Source organism: Octopus bimaculoides, chromosome 27, assembly GCF_046866305.1.
Source record: "Octopus bimaculoides isolate indiv1 chromosome 27, ASM4686630v1, whole genome shotgun sequence".
Lineage (NCBI taxonomy): Eukaryota > Metazoa > Mollusca > Cephalopoda > Octopoda > Octopodidae > Octopus > Octopus bimaculoides.
In genome coordinates, this window is record NC_142954.1 from 24,209,062 (window position 1) to 24,228,995 (window position 19,934).

Genomic DNA, 19,934 nt, shown 5'->3' on the forward strand with positions numbered 1-19,934 from the left:
TTTAAATTCTCCAGAAAACTCGCTAATACACATCAGTATCCATCCTTAGACATCAGAAATGTAAAGAAAGAAATTAAAATATCTCGGCCAAATGAAAGAGGCTGAGAGAAATTTGACGGCGGTGCACCAGCATGGCGGCAGCTCTAAGCTGAAACTATAAACAAACAATCAAACGTTGTAGGAATTAAATTTCTTTTTTATCAAAAACGTGTTCTATAATTTTTTTTCAAAAAGGTGTCGTTCTACAATTTATTTTTCAAAAAAGTGTCAAGTTTGTCCTTTACATGCTCAAAAATTATTGGAGTTTAAATATGACATTTTTTAACTAGATTTCTGTTGGTGTCTTGGTGGTCTTGTGGGTAAAGGCCCGTGTAGACACGAATAACATTCTGGGCAGTGTTCGATATCACCCAGGACCTGCACTAAGGGTTGTTATGAAAATTTTTCACCTCACAGACAATTTTTTTCATTGAATTCTGGGAAAAGTTAGGTTTATAAATCCTAATTTTCACGTATATAATTGCCGCCAGTAAGATGGAACAGTGGTGCTAGAGGTGGAAGGGGCGTTGGGGCGCGGACAGGTGGTCTAGGCTGCCTGGTTCGCGCCTCCCTTCCCCTTTCACTTCTTTCATCGCCGGACCATTGACCCTGGCGGGTTTTTACCTCGCCTCATCATTTTTCCTCCTACTCCAGTCCCCCTCCTACTCCTAACCCTCCTAAATACTCCTAATTCTCAAAGACGAAATTAATTAAATAAATAATAATTAATTAATTAAAAAAAAAATAAATAAACATACATTTCGTACGAAATACCTGCGGCTGAAGAAATACAGCTAGCTTTACTGATTGAGTGTTTACGAATCGATGTATGTAATTGATACATGTAAAGCCATTCCAGAATCGACCCTCTCTGATTGAAGTCACGTAATTGAAGCCGATGAAGAATTATGGCTGCAACAAGGTAGGCAAAGAATAGAATCTATTTTCTTTTTATACCCATTGTCTTTTACCGTCGCCTTTTAATGCGTTTTACACGAACAAATTGACACAAGAGTCTTAACTTTTGGTTTAATGTGAACACCCGGCCATATATACGTATGTATATTGACATTCATTGGCAAATATTCGGTTGTCCGGTCATTACAATTTTGCGAATCTCCATCTTTTAACTTGAACATATCCTAAGTCGAAGATTAAGCCACTATAAATCGGCACGAACTTTCCGGACAAGCCAAGAGAACAAAGCAAATGTAATAAATACTTTTGAAAAGAAAACTTTGCTCCAACGAACCGAAGGAGCAATGAAATGTCATTTATCGCCCATTACATCTCGTACAGACAAGTGGGGGTAAAAACATAGAACGAATGAATATGAGGATGTAATGGCTACTACTGAACATCACTTCCGAGTAGTATCATTTAAATGTGTCTGGCATCAAGCTTATCATTCTATTATCTTTGTTAAGTAAACTGTGAATCTACTGTTTCATAAATCCACCACAGGTGACAAATGTCCATAATAATCTATCTCTGTCCCCAAATTTGTCTATTGCCTCACCAAAGTGTCCTTTTTTTTTTTTGTAGCTTTTTCAATCAGTAATAACACATTGCCTACTTGGAACTTTCAATGTCTCTTCTTCTCTGACTATAAAAAACTTGTTTATTTTCTCTTCAATCGCTGCATTTGTCCAATGTTAAAAATCCTGTAGGTGTTTGTGTAATCAATTGGTGGATATTCTGTTATTGGAGTTACTGGGCTTTATGTTTGGTTGGGCATTCTAGACTGATTAGTGTAATTCTGGTGTGTGGGCATTTGTGTATCATTCTGTTCTTTTCTCCAGAGTTCTTGGTTGCCTTTCTCTTTTCTATTCCTTGTCCTTCATCTGGAGCCAGTTAGGGGCTACTGGCATCGACCACATTCGCATGGTGCTCCTTTCATGCCCCAAAGAACAAAAATAAACATAGGACTGCAGCTGGAAGTGCTCAGGTGTCACTGTAGGAGAAAATGTAGACCTTATCAAATATGCAAGGACCCCGAAACTTATGTCCTCTTAATGGGTTTTTGCTTAATAAAAAAAAAAAAAATCTCTGTAAATGTAGTAGTGTTAGAGAGGAGAATAATTTGGTTAGGGGATATATTGGCAGCACTATTGAATTTAAAAGGAGATATCGGGTCCACATGAGCTCATTTTCGAATGCCAAATACTCCAATTCTACTGCATTGGCATATTATATTCATGATTTGAAGAGGAGGAATATGAGCTATACTATTGAATGGTTAGGCCTATCCAAAGCCCCACACACACAATTTAATGCTAATTTAAACAGATGTAGATTATGCTTAAGGGAATCGTACTTGATTTGTAAATGTTTTTTGCCAAACACCTTAATATTCTCTTATGTGCTCCCTTTTCGTAATGATGGGTTTTTCTCTTCAGAGGCCCACCTGAGCTGTGATCTTGAATTGAATCTGTAGCAAATTAATTTAAAAAAAAAACAAAATAAACATACATTTCGTACGAAATACCTGCGGCTGAAGAAATACAGCTAGCTTTACTGATTGAGTGTTTACGAATCGATGTCTGTAATTGATACATGTAAAGCCATTCCAGAATCGACCCTCTCTGACTGAAGTAACGTAATTGAAGCCGATGAAGAATTAAGGCTGCAACAAGGTAGGCAAAGAATAGAATCTTTTTTTCTTTTTATACCCAATGTCTTTTACCGTCGCCTTTTAATGCGTTTCACACGAACAAATTGACACAAGAGTCTTAACTTTTGGTTTAATGTGAACACCCGGCCATATATACGTATGTATATTGACATTCATTGGCAAATATTCGGTTGTCCGGTCATTACAATTTTGCGAATCTCCATCTTTTAACTTGAACATATCCTAAGTCGAAGATTAAGCCACTATAAATCGGCACGAACTTTCCGGACAAGCCAAGAGAACAAAGCAAATGTAATAAATATTTTTGGAAAGAAAACTTTGCTCCAACGAACCGAAGGAGCAATGAAATGTCATTTATCGCCCATTACATCTCGTACAGACAAGTGGGGGTAAAAACATAGAACGAATGAATATGAGGATGTAATGGCTACTACTGAACATCACTTCCGAGTAGTATCATTTAAATGTGTCTGGCATCAAGCTTATCATTCTATTATCTTTGTTAAGTAAACTGTGAATCTACTGTTTCATAAATCCACCACAGGTGACAAATGTCCATAATAATCTATCTCTGTCCCCAAATTTGTCTATTGCCTCACCAAAGTGTCCTTTTTTTTTTTTTTTGTAGCTTTTTCAATCAGTAATAACACATTGCCTACTTGGAACTTTCAATGTCTCTTCTTCTCTGACTACAAAAAACTTGTTTATTTTCTCTTCAATCGCTGCATTTGTCCAATGTTAAAAATCCTGTAGATGTTTTATATTGTGTTTGTGTAATCAATTGGTGGATATTCTGCTAATTTAAACAGATGTAGATGATGCTTAAGGGTATCGTACTTGATTTGTAAATGTTTTGGGCCAAACACCTTAATATTTTCCTATGTGCTCCCTTTTCGTAATGATAGGTTTTTCTCTTCAGAGGCCCACCTGAGCTGTGATCTTGAATTGAATCTGTAGCAAATCTTCCTTTATCTAAATTTAATTATTGACCTTTGAAATGCATATATTTTTCTTTGTTCGACTCGTGTTACCCTTTTAGCTTTTACCACCTTTTATTCGTGCATACCATTTAGGGCCCTGTTGTTTTGACCAATTGGAATGTTTATTCATTATACTTTTCAGTTTAGTCAACCATTTCATCAATTGCAGCGGCTTCACAACTGATTCAGTTCTCTGATAGCTCAGTTGTATATCTGATATGCTTTTATAATTACTGTTGTACTGAATAATTATTGATAGATCTAGATTAGCAACAGTCAGTGCTACTATCACCAACTGAAAATCTAGGTTACTTTAGGTGAGCCTAATAACTGATGGTTTTGGGGTGTTGTTGTCTGTCACACTTGGTGAGTCCTTGACAGTATACAACTAAGCTAATACTGTAAAGTGCAACACATAACCAACAGTGAGGCTCATTTCTGGTTCCACTACAGTACCCGGTGTCGTACGATGTGAGGCATAGGCTAATGTACGGAATACAAGCCAAATGATTGAAGTAACAATAATACAGTAAGGTTTTCTTGAAGCATTGACAGGTGTGGTTACGTGATAGAGAAGTTTGCTTGCCAACCATTCAGTCCCACTGCAGATATATGTGCGTCTGTGTTGGTGTTTACATCCTCATGAAAGACACAAAATAAGTAGCAGGCTATTTTGGTCAGAAAGCTTAGCAAGAGCCTATGTATACATTTTAATTAAAATATATTTCGTTTTTGCTAGATTAGATTTGTTTCATTAAATTACCAAATTTCTCCTCAAATGTTAAATCCACATTTTCCTATCCTGCCCCCACCCCCACCCCAACATAGAATATTCTCTTCCATAATTCGGTATAGTGTACACTTAAAGACTGGCCTTTGTTTTTCCAATCAAGTTTCAAAGTTGTTGCAGTGTTTCTGTCATGTGTTGTGAAAAAGGGGTGAGGGATCTCGGATTATACAACACTGCTTCAGACAAACCTATCCAACCCATGAGCCTGTGGAAGAAGAGGTGATGAGGATGACATGGAAAGGTAGGCAAACTCTTATATACACACACACTACTAGATTCATAATATATACACATACATTACTCGATTCATAATATAAACACACATTACTAGGTTCATAATATACACATATACATACATTACTCAATTCATAATATATACACACACATTATTTCTTTTAATCTTACATCATTTGACAGAAACCATTCTGGGGTCAGTCGACATCGGCGGAATTTGAACTCAGAACGTAAAGACGGACTGAACACCGTTAAGCACTTTGTCCGGCGTGCTAACGATTCTGCCTTTAAAAATAATAATAAAGTCCGTAATCCTTTCAATTATACGCACGGGCAGGGGTAGTTAATTACATTGACCCCTCAATGTTCGTCTTTTAATTAATAATCGGTCCCAGAAGGATCTTAGAAGCTAAAACACATTCGTCCAGCGAAATAAAGATTCTGATCGCAGAGAAACAAAGGGAAGTAACTCGGAGAAGCCAGAGTAAAACAGAGACGTTACAGATAGATGGCGCTGGTGTTTGTAATGGCGGTAGGAACTCGTTAAAATTACTCTTTTCCTTGTTTCAGTCATTTGACTGCGTCCAAGCTGGAGCACCGCCTTTACAGTCGGTCAAATCGACCGCAGGACTTATTCTTTGTAAGCCTGGTACTTATTCTATCGGTCTCTTTTGCCGAAACCGCTAATTTACGTTGACGTAAACACACCAGCATCGGTTGTCGAGCGATGTTGGGAGGTGGGGACAAACACACACACAAACATATACACAACGGGCTTCTTTCAGTTTCCGCCTACCAAATCCACTCCTTACGGTCTTTATTTCTTTCTCTGTCTTATTTCTTTGACCGGTTTCAGTCAGTATTTGTATCCGCCATCACTTGTTTACAACCCCAGGACCAGACATTTTATTTTCGATAATTTATTAAGTTTGATTCGTTCGACGAAAACCGTTCACAGGGAACACGTCTGTGGAATACACAGCCACTTAAACATTAATTTCACCGTGCCCCAGTCCACTTACCTGGCAAAAATCACTTACACCTGTAATTCAAAGGGACCGGCCTTGTCACATTGTATTTCTTTGTAAATTACGTGAAGAAGACGTGTCTGCGGAGTACTGAGCCACTTGCATGCTAATTTTCTGTTGATTGAATTGTAATCGATATGTCACTTTCGCTTCATACTGTTTTATTGGCCTTGATAAATAAAGCTGACAAATATATGCACATACATTACTAGATTCATAATATATACACACAAGCATATACATTACTAGATTCATAATATATACATACATAACTCGATTCATAATATATGCACACACGTTACTCGATTCATAATATATACACATACATACATTACTCGATTCATAATATATACATACATAACTCGATTCATAATATATGCACACACATTACTCGATTCATAATATATGCACATACATACATTACTAGATTCATAATATATACACACAAGCACATACGTTATTAGATTCATAATATATACACACACACATTACTCGATTCATAATATACACATACATTACCCGATTCATAATATATACACACACATTACTAGATTCATAATATATACACACACATTACTCGTTTCATAATATACACACATACATTACTCGATTCACAATATATACACATACATTACTAGATTCATAATACATATACACAGACAATAATATCATTATTATTACCAATTTTTATTCAATTGATTTCTTGTACATATGTATACATATAAACTCATACAGATATAAGTATATATCTATATTCTTTTCAAAGCTCCAGCTTGAAGATGCGGCCATGCTGATGCACCACCGTACATAAATATATAAGCAAACACACACAATTAAATACAATAGACACACTTTTTTATTTTCATCAACAAAATACACATACAAGATGCCTTCTTGGTTTCTCTCTCATATTCTTCCTCTTCAGAAACCAAGCAGTTACTCCGGAGGACTGGACAAAGAACTTGGCTTCAATTTGATAAGTTCCTGGCCCTGAATATAAGAAAATACAAGACAATGACAATATTAATGTGCCAATAAAGAGTTAAAAAACAATGTGTTTGTTATTATTTATACATACACTTCACTTACTAACGGTAAGTAATCATATTTAAACTAAATTATCTAAGTATGATGATTACTTTCTATATGATTAGATTCTGGTACATTTAAGTATGATGATTACTTTCTATAATGATTACATTCTATATGATTAGATTCTGCTACATTTAAGTATGATGATTACTTTCTATATGATTACATTCTGCTATATCTAAGTATGATGATTACTTTCTATATGATTAGATTCTGCTATATCTAAGTATGATGATTACTTTCTATATTATTAGATTCTGCTACATTTAAGTATGATGATTACATTCTGCTATATCTAAGTATGATGATTACTTTCTATATGATTAGATTCTGCTATATCTAAGTATGATGATTACTTACTATATGATTAGATTCTGCTACATTTAAGTATGGTAATTACATTCTGCTATATCTAAGTATGATGATTACTTTCTATATGATTAGATTCTGCTATATCTAAGAATGATGATTACATTCAATATGATTAGATTCTGCTATATCTAAGTATGATGATTACTTTCTATATGATTAGGTTCTGCTACATTTAAGTATGATGATTACTTTCTATATGGTTAGATTCTGCTACATCTAAGTATGATGATTACTTTCTATATGATTAGATTCTGCTATATCTAAGTATGATGATTACTTTCTATATGATTAGGTTCTGCTACATTTAAGTATGATGATTACATTCTGCTATAGCAGAATCTAACCATATAGAAAGTAATCATCATACTTAAATGTAGCAGAACCTAATCATATAGAAAGTAATCATCATACTTAGATATAGCAGAATCTAATCATATACAAAGTAATCATCATACTTAGATATAGCAGAATCTAATCATATACAAAGTAATCATCATACTTAGATATAGCAGAATCTAATCATATAGAAAGTAATCATCATACTTAGATATAGCAGAATGTAATAATCATACTTAAATGTAGCAGAATCTAATCATATAGAATGTAATCATTATAGAAAGTAATCATCATACTTAGATATAGCAGAATCTAATCATCATAGAAAGTAATCATCATACTTAAATGTAGCAGAATCTAATCATATAGAAAGTAATCATCATACTTAGATATAGCAGAATCTAATCATATAGAAAGTAATCATCATACTTAAATGTAGCAGAATCTAATCATATAGAAAGTAATCATCATACTTAGATATAGCAGAATCTAATCATCATAGAAAGTAATCATCATACTTAAATGTAGCAGAATCTAATCATATAGAAAGTAATCATCATACTTAGATATAGCAGAATCTAATCATATAGAAAGTAATCATCATACTTAAATGTAGCAGAATCTAATCATATAGAAAGTAATCATCATACTTAGATATAGCAGAATCTAATCATATAGAAAGTAATCATCATACTTAGATATAGCAGAATCTAATCATATAGAAAGTAATCATCATACTTAAATGTACCAGAATGTAATCATATAGAAAGTAATCATCATACTTAAATGTAGCAGAATCTAATCATATAGAAAGTAATCATCATACTTAGATATAGCAGAATCTAATCATCATAGAAAGTAATCATCATACTTAAATGTAGCAGAATCTAATCATATAGAAAGTAATCATCATACTTAGATATAGCAGAATCTAATCATATAGAAAGTAATCATCATACTTAAATGTACCAGAATGTAATCATATAGAAAGTAATCATCATACTTAAATGTAGCAGAATCTAATCATCATACTTAGATATAGCAGAATCTAATCATATAGAAAGTAATCATCATACTTAAATGTAGCAGAATCTAATCATATAGAAAGTAATCATCATACTTAGATATAGCAGAATCTAATCATGTACAAAGTAATCATCATACTTAGATATAGCAGAATCTAATCATATAGAAAGTAATTATCATACTTAGATATAGCAGAATTTAATCATATAGAAAGTAATCATCATACTTAAATGTACCAGAATGTAATCATATAGAAAGTAATCATCATACTTAAATGTAGCAGAATCTAATCATATAGAAAGTAATCATCATACTTAAATGTACCAGGATCTAATCATATAGAAAGTAATCATCATACTTAGATATAGCGGAATCTAATCATATAGAAAGTAATCATCATACTTAAACGTAGCAGAATCTAATCATATAGAATGTAATCATGAAAGAAAGTAATCATCATACTTAAATGTAGCAGAATCTAATAATATAGAAAGTAATCATCATACTTAAATGTAGCAGAATCTAACCATATAGAAAGTAATCATCATACTTAGATATAGCAGAATCTAATCATATACAAAGTAATCATCATACTTAGATATAGTAGAGTCTAATCATATAGAAAGTAATCATCATACTTAAATGTAGCAGAATCTAATCATTATAGAAAGTAATCATCATACTTAGATATAGCAGAATCTAATCATATAGAAAGTAATCATCATACTTAGATATATTAGAATCTAATCATATAGAAAGTAATCATCATACTTAAATGTAGCAGAATCTAATCATTATAGAAAGTAATCATCATACTTAGATATAGCAGAATCTAATCATTATAGAAAGTAATCATCATACTTAGATATAGCAGAATCTAATCATATAGAAAGTAATCATCATACTTAGATATAGCAGAATCTAATCATATAGAAAGTAATCATCATACTTAGATATAGTAGAATCTAATCATATAGAAAGTAATCATCATACTTAAATGTAGCAGAATCTAATCATTATAGAAAGTAATCATCATACTTAGATATAGCAGAATCTAATCATATAGAAAGTTATCATCATACTTAAATGTAGCAGAATCTAATCATATAGAAAGTAATCATCATACTTAGATATAGCAAAATCTAATCATGTAGAAAGTAATCATCATACTTAAATGTAGCAGAATCTAATCATATAGAATGTAATCATGAAAGAAAGTAATCATCATACTTAAATGTAGCAGAATCTAATAATATAGAAAGTAATCATCATACTTAAATGTAGCAGAATCTAATCATATAGAAAGTAATCATCATACTTAGATATAGCGGAATCTAATAATATAGAAAGTAATCATCATGCTTAAATGTAGCAGAATCTAATCATATAGAAAGTAATTATCATACTTAAATGTAGCAGAATCTAATCATATAGAAAGTAATTATCATACTTAGATATAGCAGAATCTAATCATATAGAAAGTAATCATCATACTTAAATGTAGCAGAATCTAATCATATAGAAAGTAATCATCATACTTAAATGTAGCAGAATCTAATCATATAGAAAGTAATTATCATACTTAAATGTAGCAGAATCTAATCATATAGAAAGTAATCATCATACTTAGATATAGCGGAATCTAATAATATAGAAAGTAATCATCATACTTAAATGTAGCAGAATCTAATCATATAGAAAGTAATTATCATACTTAAATGTAGCAGAATCTAATCATATAGAAAGTAATCATCATACTTAGATATAGCAAAATCTAATCATGTAGAAAGTAATCATCATACTTAAATGTAGCAGAATCTAATCATATAGAAAGTAATCATCATACTTAAATGTAGCAGAATCTAATCATATAGAAAGTAATTATCATACTTAAATGTAGCAGAATCTAATCATATAGAAAGTAATCATCATACTTAGATATAGCGGAATCTAATAATATAGAAAGTAATCATCATACTTAAATGTAGCAGAATCTAATCATATAGAAAGTAATTATCATACTTAAATGTAGCAGAATCTAATCATATAGAAAGTAATCATCATACTTAGATATAGCAAAATCTAATCATGTAGAAAGTAATCATCATACTTAAATGTAGCAGAATCTAATCATATAGAAAGTAATCATCATACTTAGATATAGCAGAATCTAATCATATAGAAAGTAATCATCATACTTAGATATAGCGGAATCTAATCATATAGAAAGTAATCATCATACTTAAATGTAGCAGAATCTAATCATATAGAAAGTAATCATCATACTTAGATATAGCAGAATCTAATCATATAGAAAGTTATCATCATACTTAAATGTAGCAGAATCTAATCATATAGAAAGTAATCATCATACTTAGATATAGCAAAATCTAATCATGTAGAAAGTAATCATCATACTTAAATGTAGCAGAATCTAATCATATAGAATGTAATCATGAAAGAAAGTAATCATCATACTTAAATGTAGCAGAATCTAATAATATAGAAAGTAATCATCATACTTAAATGTAGCAGAATCTAATCATATAGAAAGTAATCATCATACTTAGATATAGCAGAATCTAATCATATAGAAAGTAATCATCATACTTAAATGTAGCAGAATCTAATCATATAGAAAGTAATCATCATACTTAGATATAGCAAAATCTAATCATGTAGAAAGTAATCATCATACTTAAATGTAGCAGAATCTAATCATATAGAAAGTAATCATCATACTTAGATATAGCAGAATCTAATCATATAGAAAGTAATCATCATACTTAGATATAGCGGAATCTAATCATATAGAAAGTAATCATCATACTTAAATGTAGCAGAATCTAATCATATAGAAAGTAATCATCATACTTAGATATAGCAAAATCTAATCATGTAGAAAGTAATCATCATACTTAAATGTAGCAGAATCTAATCATATAGAAAGTAATCATCATACTTAGATATAGCAGAATCTAATCATATAGAAAGTAATCATCATACTTAGATATAGCGGAATCTAATCATATAGAAAGTAATCATCATACTTAAATGTAGCAGAATCTAATCATATAGAAAGTAATCATCATACTTAGATATAGCAGAATCTAATCATATAGAAAGTTATCATCATACTTAAATGTAGCAGAATCTAATCATATAGAAAGTAATCATCATACTTAGATATAGCAAAATCTAATCATGTAGAAAGTAATCATCATACTTAAATGTAGCAGAATCTAATCATATAGAATGTAATCATGAAAGAAAGTAATCATCATACTTAAATGTAGCAGAATCTAATAATATAGAAAGTAATCATCATACTTAAATGTAGCAGAATCTAATCATATAGAAAGTAATCATCATACTTAGATATAGCAGAATCTAATCATATAGAAAGTAATCATCATACTTAAATGTAGCAGAATCTAATCATATAGAAAGTAATCATCATACTTAGATATAGCAAAATCTAATCATGTAGAAAGTAATCATCATACTTAAATGTAGCAGAATCTAATCATATAGAAAGTAATCATCATACTTAGATATAGCAGAATCTAATCATATAGAAAGTAATCATCATACTTAGATATAGCAGAATCTAATCATATAGAAAGTAATCATCATACTTAAATGTACCAGAATGTAATCATATAGAAAGTAATCATCATACTTAAATGTAGCAGAATCTAATCATATAGAAAGTAATCATCATACTTAAATGTAGCAGAATCTAATAATATAGAAAGTAATCATCATACTTAAATGTAGCAGAATCTAATCATATAGAATGTAATCATGAAAGAAAGTAATCATCATACTTAAATGTAGCAGAATCTAATAATATAGAAAGTAATCATCATACTTAAATGTAGCAGAATCTAATCATATAGAAAGTAATCATCATACTTAGATATAGCGGAATCTAATAATATAGAAAGTAATCATCATGCTTAAATGTAGCAGAATCTAATCATATAGAAAGTAATTATCATACTTAGATATAGCAGAATCTAATCATATAGAAAGTAATCATCATACTTAAATGTAGCAGAATCTAATCATATAGAAAGTAATCATCATACTTAAATGTAGCAGAATCTAATCATATAGAAAGTAATTATCATACTTAAATGTAGCAGAATCTAATCATATAGAAAGTAATCATCATACTTAGATATAGCGGAATCTAATAATATAGAAAGTAATCATCATACTTAAATGTAGCAGAATCTAATCATATAGAAAGTAATTATCATACTTAAATGTAGCAGAATCTAATCATATAGAAAGTAATCATCATACTTAGATATAGCAAAATCTAATCATGTAGAAAGTAATCATCATACTTAAATGTAGCAGAATCTAATCATATAGAAAGTAATCATCATACTTAGATATAGCAGAATCTAATCATATAGAAAGTAATCATCATACTTAGATATAGCGGAATCTAATCATATAGAAAGTAATCATCATACTTAAATGTAGCAGAATCTAATCATATAGAAAGTAATCATCATACTTAGATATAGCAGAATCTAATCATATAGAAAGTTATCATCATACTTAAATGTAGCAGAATCTAATCATATAGAAAGTAATCATCATACTTAGATATAGCAAAATCTAATCATGTAGAAAGTAATCATCATACTTAAATGTAGCAGAATCTAATCATATAGAATGTAATCATGAAAGAAAGTAATCATCATACTTAAATGTAGCAGAATCTAATAATATAGAAAGTAATCATCATACTTAAATGTAGCAGAATCTAATCATATAGAAAGTAATCATCATACTTAGATATAGCAGAATCTAATCATATAGAAAGTAATCATCATACTTAAATGTAGCAGAATCTAATCATATAGAAAGTAATCATCATACTTAGATATAGCAAAATCTAATCATGTAGAAAGTAATCATCATACTTAAATGTAGCAGAATCTAATCATATAGAAAGTAATCATCATACTTAGATATAGCAGAATCTAATCATATAGAAAGTAATCATCATACTTAGATATAGCGGAATCTAATCATATAGAAAGTAATCATCATACTTAAATGTAGCAGAATCTAATCATATAGAAAGTAATCATCATACTTAGATATAGCAGAATCTAATCATATAGAAAGTTATCATCATACTTAAATGTAGCAGAATCTAATCATATAGAAAGTAATCATCATACTTAGATATAGCAAAATCTAATCATGTAGAAAGTAATCATCATACTTAAATGTAGCAGAATCTAATCATATAGAATGTAATCATGAAAGAAAGTAATCATCATACTTAAATGTAGCAGAATCTAATAATATAGAAAGTAATCATCATACTTAAATGTAGCAGAATCTAATCATATAGAAAGTAATCATCATACTTAGATATAGCGGAATCTAATAATATAGAAAGTAATCATCATGCTTAAATGTAGCAGAATCTAATCATATAGAAAGTAATTATCATACTTAGATATAGCAGAATCTAATCATATAGAAAGTAATCATCATACTTAAATGTAGCAGAATCTAATCATATAGAAAGTAATCATCATACTTAAATGTAGCAGAATCTAATCATATAGAAAGTAATTATCATACTTAAATGTAGCAGAATCTAATCATATAGAAAGTAATCATCATACTTAGATATAGCAGAATCTAATCATATACAAAGTAATCATCATACTTAAATGTAGCAGAATCTAATCATATAGAAAGTAATTATCATACTTAAATGTAGCAGAATCTAATCATATAGAAAGTAATCATCATACTTAGATATAGCGGAATCTAATCATATAGAAAGTAATCATCATACTTAAATGTAGCAGAATCTAATCATATAGAAAGTAATCATCATACTTAGATATAGCAGAATCTAATCATATAGAAAGTAATCATCATACTTAAATGTAGCAGAATCTAATCATATAGAAAGTAATCATCATACTTAGATATAGCAAAATCTAATCATGTAGAAAGTAATCATCATACTTAAATGTAGCAGAATCTAATCATATAGAATGTAATCATGAAAGAAAGTAATCATCATACTTAAATGTAGCAGAATCTAATAATATAGAAAGTAATCATCATACTTAAATGTAGCAGAATCTAATCATATAGAAAGTAATCATCATACTTAGATATAGCAGAATCTAATCATCATAGAAAGTAATCATCATACTTAGATATAGCAAAATCTAATCATGTAGAAAGTAATCATCATACTTAAATGTAGCAGAATCTAATCATATAGAATGTAATCATGAAAGAAAGTAATCATCATACTTAAATGTAGCAGAATCTAATAATATAGAAAGTAATCATCATACTTAAATGTAGCAGAATCTAATCATATAGAAAGTAATCATCATACTTAGATATAGCAGAATCTAATCATCATAGAAAGTAATCATCATACTTAGATATAGCAAAATCTAATCATGTAGAAAGTAATCATCATACTTAAATGTAGCAGAATCTAATCATATAGAATGTAATCATGAAAGAAAGTAATCATCATACTTAAATGTAGCAGAATCTAATAATATAGAAAGTAATCATCATACTTAAATGTAGCAGAATCTAATCATATAGAAAGTAATCATCATACTTAGATATAGCGGAATCTAATAATATAGAAAGTAATCATCATGCTTAAATGTAGCAGAATCTAATCATATAGAAAGTAATTATCATACTTAAATGTAGCAGAATCTAATCATATAGAAAGTAATCATCATACTTAGATATAGCAGAATCTAATCATATACAAAGTAATCATCATACTTAAATGTAGCAGAATCTAATCATATAGAAAGTAATTATCATACTTAAATGTAGCAGAATCTAATCATATAGAAAGTAATCATCATACTTAAATGTAGCAGAATCTAATCATATAGAAAGTAATTATCATACTTAGATATAGCAGAATCTAATCATATAGAAAGTAATCATCATATTTAGATATAGCAGAATCTAATCATATAGAAAGTAATCATCATACTTAAATGTACCAGAATCTAATCATATAGAAAGTAATCATCATACTTAGATATAGCAGAATCTAATCATATAGAAAGTAATCATCATACTTAGATATAGCAGAATCTAATCATATAGAAAGTAATCATCATACTTAGATATAGCAGAATCTAATCATATAGAAAGTAATCATCATACTTAGATATAGCAGAATCTAATCATATAGAAAGTAATCATCATACTTAAATGTAGCAGAATCTAATCATATAGAAAGTAATCATCATACTTAGATGTAGCAGAGTCTAATCATATAGAAAGTAATCATCATACTTAGATATAGCAGAATCTGATCATATGGAAAGTAATCATCATACTTAAATGTAGCAGAATCTAATCATATAGAATGTAATCATTATAGAAAGTAATCATCATACTTAGATATAGCAGAATCTAATCATATAGAAAGTAATCATCATACTTAGATATAGCGGAATCTAATCATATAGAAAGTAATCATCATACTTAAATGTAGCAGAATCTAATCATATAGAAAGTAATCATCATACTTAGATATAGCAGAATCTAATCATATAGAAAGTTATCATCATACTTAAATGTAGCAGAATCTAATCATATAGAAAGTAATCATCATACTTAGATATAGCAAAATCTAATCATGTAGAAAGTAATCATCATACTTAAATGTAGCAGAATCTAATCATATAGAATGTAATCATGAAAGAAAGTAATCATCATACTTAAATGTAGCAGAATCTAATAATATAGAAAGTAATCATCATACTTAAATGTAGCAGAATCTAATCATATAGAAAGTAATCATCATACTTAGATATAGCAGAATCTAATCATATAGAAAGTAATCATCATACTTAAATGTAGCAGAATCTAATCATATAGAAAGTAATCATCATACTTAGATATAGCAAAATCTAATCATGTAGAAAGTAATCATCATACTTAAATGTAGCAGAATCTAATCATATAGAAAGTAATCATCATACTTAGATATAGCAGAATCTAATCATATAGAAAGTAATCATCATACTTAGATATAGCGGAATCTAATCATATAGAAAGTAATCATCATACTTAAATGTAGCAGAATCTAATCATATAGAAAGTAATCATCATACTTAGATATAGCAGAATCTAATCATATAGAAAGTTATCATCATACTTAAATGTAGCAGAATCTAATCATATAGAAAGTAATCATCATACTTAGATATAGCAAAATCTAATCATGTAGAAAGTAATCATCATACTTAAATGTAGCAGAATCTAATCATATAGAATGTAATCATGAAAGAAAGTAATCATCATACTTAAATGTAGCAGAATCTAATAATATAGAAAGTAATCATCATACTTAAATGTAGCAGAATCTAATCATATAGAAAGTAATCATCATACTTAGATATAGCGGAATCTAATAATATAGAAAGTAATCATCATGCTTAAATGTAGCAGAATCTAATCATATAGAAAGTAATTATCATACTTAGATATAGCAGAATCTAATCATATAGAAAGTAATCATCATACTTAAATGTAGCAGAATCTAATCATATAGAAAGTAATCATCATACTTAAATGTAGCAGAATCTAATCATATAGAAAGTAATTATCATACTTAAATGTAGCAGAATCTAATCATATAGAAAGTAATCATCATACTTAGATATAGCAGAATCTAATCATATACAAAGTAATCATCATACTTAAATGTAGCAGAATCTAATCATATAGAAAGTAATTATCATACTTAAATGTAGCAGAATCTAATCATATAGAAAGTAATCATCATACTTAGATATAGCGGAATCTAATCATATAGAAAGTAATCATCATACTTAAATGTAGCAGAATCTAATCATATAGAAAGTAATCATCATACTTAGATATAGCAGAATCTAATCATATAGAAAGTAATCATCATACTTAAATGTAGCAGAATCTAATCATATAGAAAGTAATCATCATACTTAGATATAGCAAAATCTAATCATGTAGAAAGTAATCATCATACTTAAATGTAGCAGAATCTAATCATATAGAATGTAATCATGAAAGAAAGTAATCATCATACTTAAATGTAGCAGAATCTAATAATATAGAAAGTAATCATCATACTTAAATGTAGCAGAATCTAATCATATAGAAAGTAATCATCATACTTAGATATAGCAGAATCTAATCATCATAGAAAGTAATCATCATACTTAGATATAGCAAAATCTAATCATGTAGAAAGTAATCATCATACTTAAATGTAGCAGAATCTAATCATATAGAATGTAATCATGAAAGAAAGTAATCATCATACTTAAATGTAGCAGAATCTAATAATATAGAAAGTAATCATCATACTTAAATGTAGCAGAATCTAATCATATAGAAAGTAATCATCATACTTAGATATAGCAGAATCTAATCATCATAGAAAGTAATCATCATACTTAGATATAGCAAAATCTAATCATGTAGAAAGTAATCATCATACTTAAATGTAGCAGAATCTAATCATATAGAATGTAATCATGAAAGAAAGTAATCATCATACTTAAATGTAGCAGAATCTAATAATATAGAAAGTAATCATCATACTTAAATGTAGCAGAATCTAATCATATAGAAAGTAATCATCATACTTAGATATAGCGGAATCTAATAATATAGAAAGTAATCATCATGCTTAAATGTAGCAGAATCTAATCATATAGAAAGTAATTATCATACTTAAATGTAGCAGAATCTAATCATATAGAAAGTAATCATCATACTTAGATATAGCAGAATCTAATCATATACAAAGTAATCATCATACTTAAATGTAGCAGAATCTAATCATATAGAAAGTAATTATCATACTTAAATGTAGCAGAATCTAATCATATAGAAAGTAATCATCATACTTAAATGTAGCAGAATCTAATCATATAGAAAGTAATTATCATACTTAGATATAGCAGAATCTAATCATATAGAAAGTAATCATCATATTTAGATATAGCAGAATCTAATCATATAGAAAGTAATCATCATACTTAAATGTACCAGAATCTAATCATATAGAAAGTAATCATCATACTTAGATATAGCAGAATCTAATCATATAGAAAGTAATCATCATACTTAGATATAGCAGAATCTAATCATATAGAAAGTAATCATCATACTTAGATATAGCAGAATCTAATCATATAGAAAGTAATCATCATACTTAGATATAGCAGAATCTAATCATATAGAAAGTAATCATCATACTTAAATGTAGCAGAATCTAATCATATAGAAAGTAATCATCATACTTAGATGTAGCAGAGTCTAATCATATAGAAAGTAATCATCATACTTAGATATAGCAGAATCTGATCATATGGAAAGTAATCATCATACTTAAATGTAGCAGAATCTAATCATATAGAATGTAATCATTATAGAAAGTAATCATCATACTTAAATGTACCAGAATGTAATCATCATACTTAGATATAGCAGAATCTAATCATATAGAAAGTAATCATCATACTTAGATATAGCAGAATCTAATCATATAGAAAGTAATCATCATACTTAAATGTAGCAGAATCTAATCATATAGAATGTAATCATTATAGAAAGTAATCATCATACTTAAATGTAGCAGAATCTAATCATATAGAATGTAATCATTATAGACACTAAATTATCATACTTAAATATTGTAGAATCTAATTATATAGAATGTAATCATATTTAAACAATGTAGACACCAAATTATGATACTTTAAATTAAATAAAATAGACACTTTTTATTTTATTATTTTATTTTCATCAACAATATACACATACAAGATGTCTTCTTTCTCATATTCTTCTCCAGAAACCAAGCAGTTACTCTGGAGGTCTGGACAAAGTTAGCTTCAAATTGGTAAGTTCATGGCTCTGAATATAAGTTGATGTCAATAAAGAGTTAAAAGACAATGTCTGTTTGTTATTATTTATACATATATTTCACTTACTAACAGTAACTAATCGTACTTAAATGTTGTAGAATCTAAATTATGATACTAAATATATAAAATGTTATCGTGCTTAAATGTTGTATGAACTAAATATATAGAATGTAATCATATTTAAACATTGTAGACACTAGATTATCATACTTACTACAACATTTAAGTATGATAATTTAGCGTCTACAATATTTAAATATGGTTACTTTCTATATATGTAGTAACGATATGCATGTAAGAAATCCCCAAAATTGTAATGGCCGGGTGTTCACGTGAAACCAAAAATTAAGACTCTTGTGTCAATTTGTTCATGTAAAACTACACCAGTGGAGATGAGTCTATAGTCAAAAACAACGGTGAATACCGTCC

At 28.9% G+C, this 19,934-nt stretch overlaps 2 long non-coding RNA genes across 6 annotated transcripts in view; one reads left to right on the forward strand and one right to left on the reverse strand.

The window, feature by feature from the left end:
* The first annotated feature begins 596 nt into the window (after positions 1-596).
* Positions 597-19,533, forward strand: LOC149130907 (uncharacterized). Of its 2 annotated transcripts, XR_016238677.1 has the most exons (5): positions 597-961; positions 2,439-2,675; positions 4,548-4,685; positions 6,632-6,800; positions 19,433-19,533. It is a non-coding gene; the product is annotated as an uncharacterized LOC149130907 (long non-coding RNA). The 2 variants fall into 2 exon arrangements; XR_016238676.1 differs by lacking the exon at positions 2,439-2,675 and having other exon boundaries at positions 602-961.
* The window catches only part of LOC149130908 (uncharacterized), a 282,187-nt gene continuing 268,792 nt past the window's right edge, over positions 6,540-19,934 (reverse strand). For all 4 annotated transcript variants that reach the window (XR_016238674.1, XR_016238673.1, XR_016238675.1 and 1 more), the window contains exon 4: positions 6,540-6,696. This is a non-coding gene — a long non-coding RNA (uncharacterized LOC149130908). The remainder of the gene's footprint in view (positions 6,697-19,934) is intronic.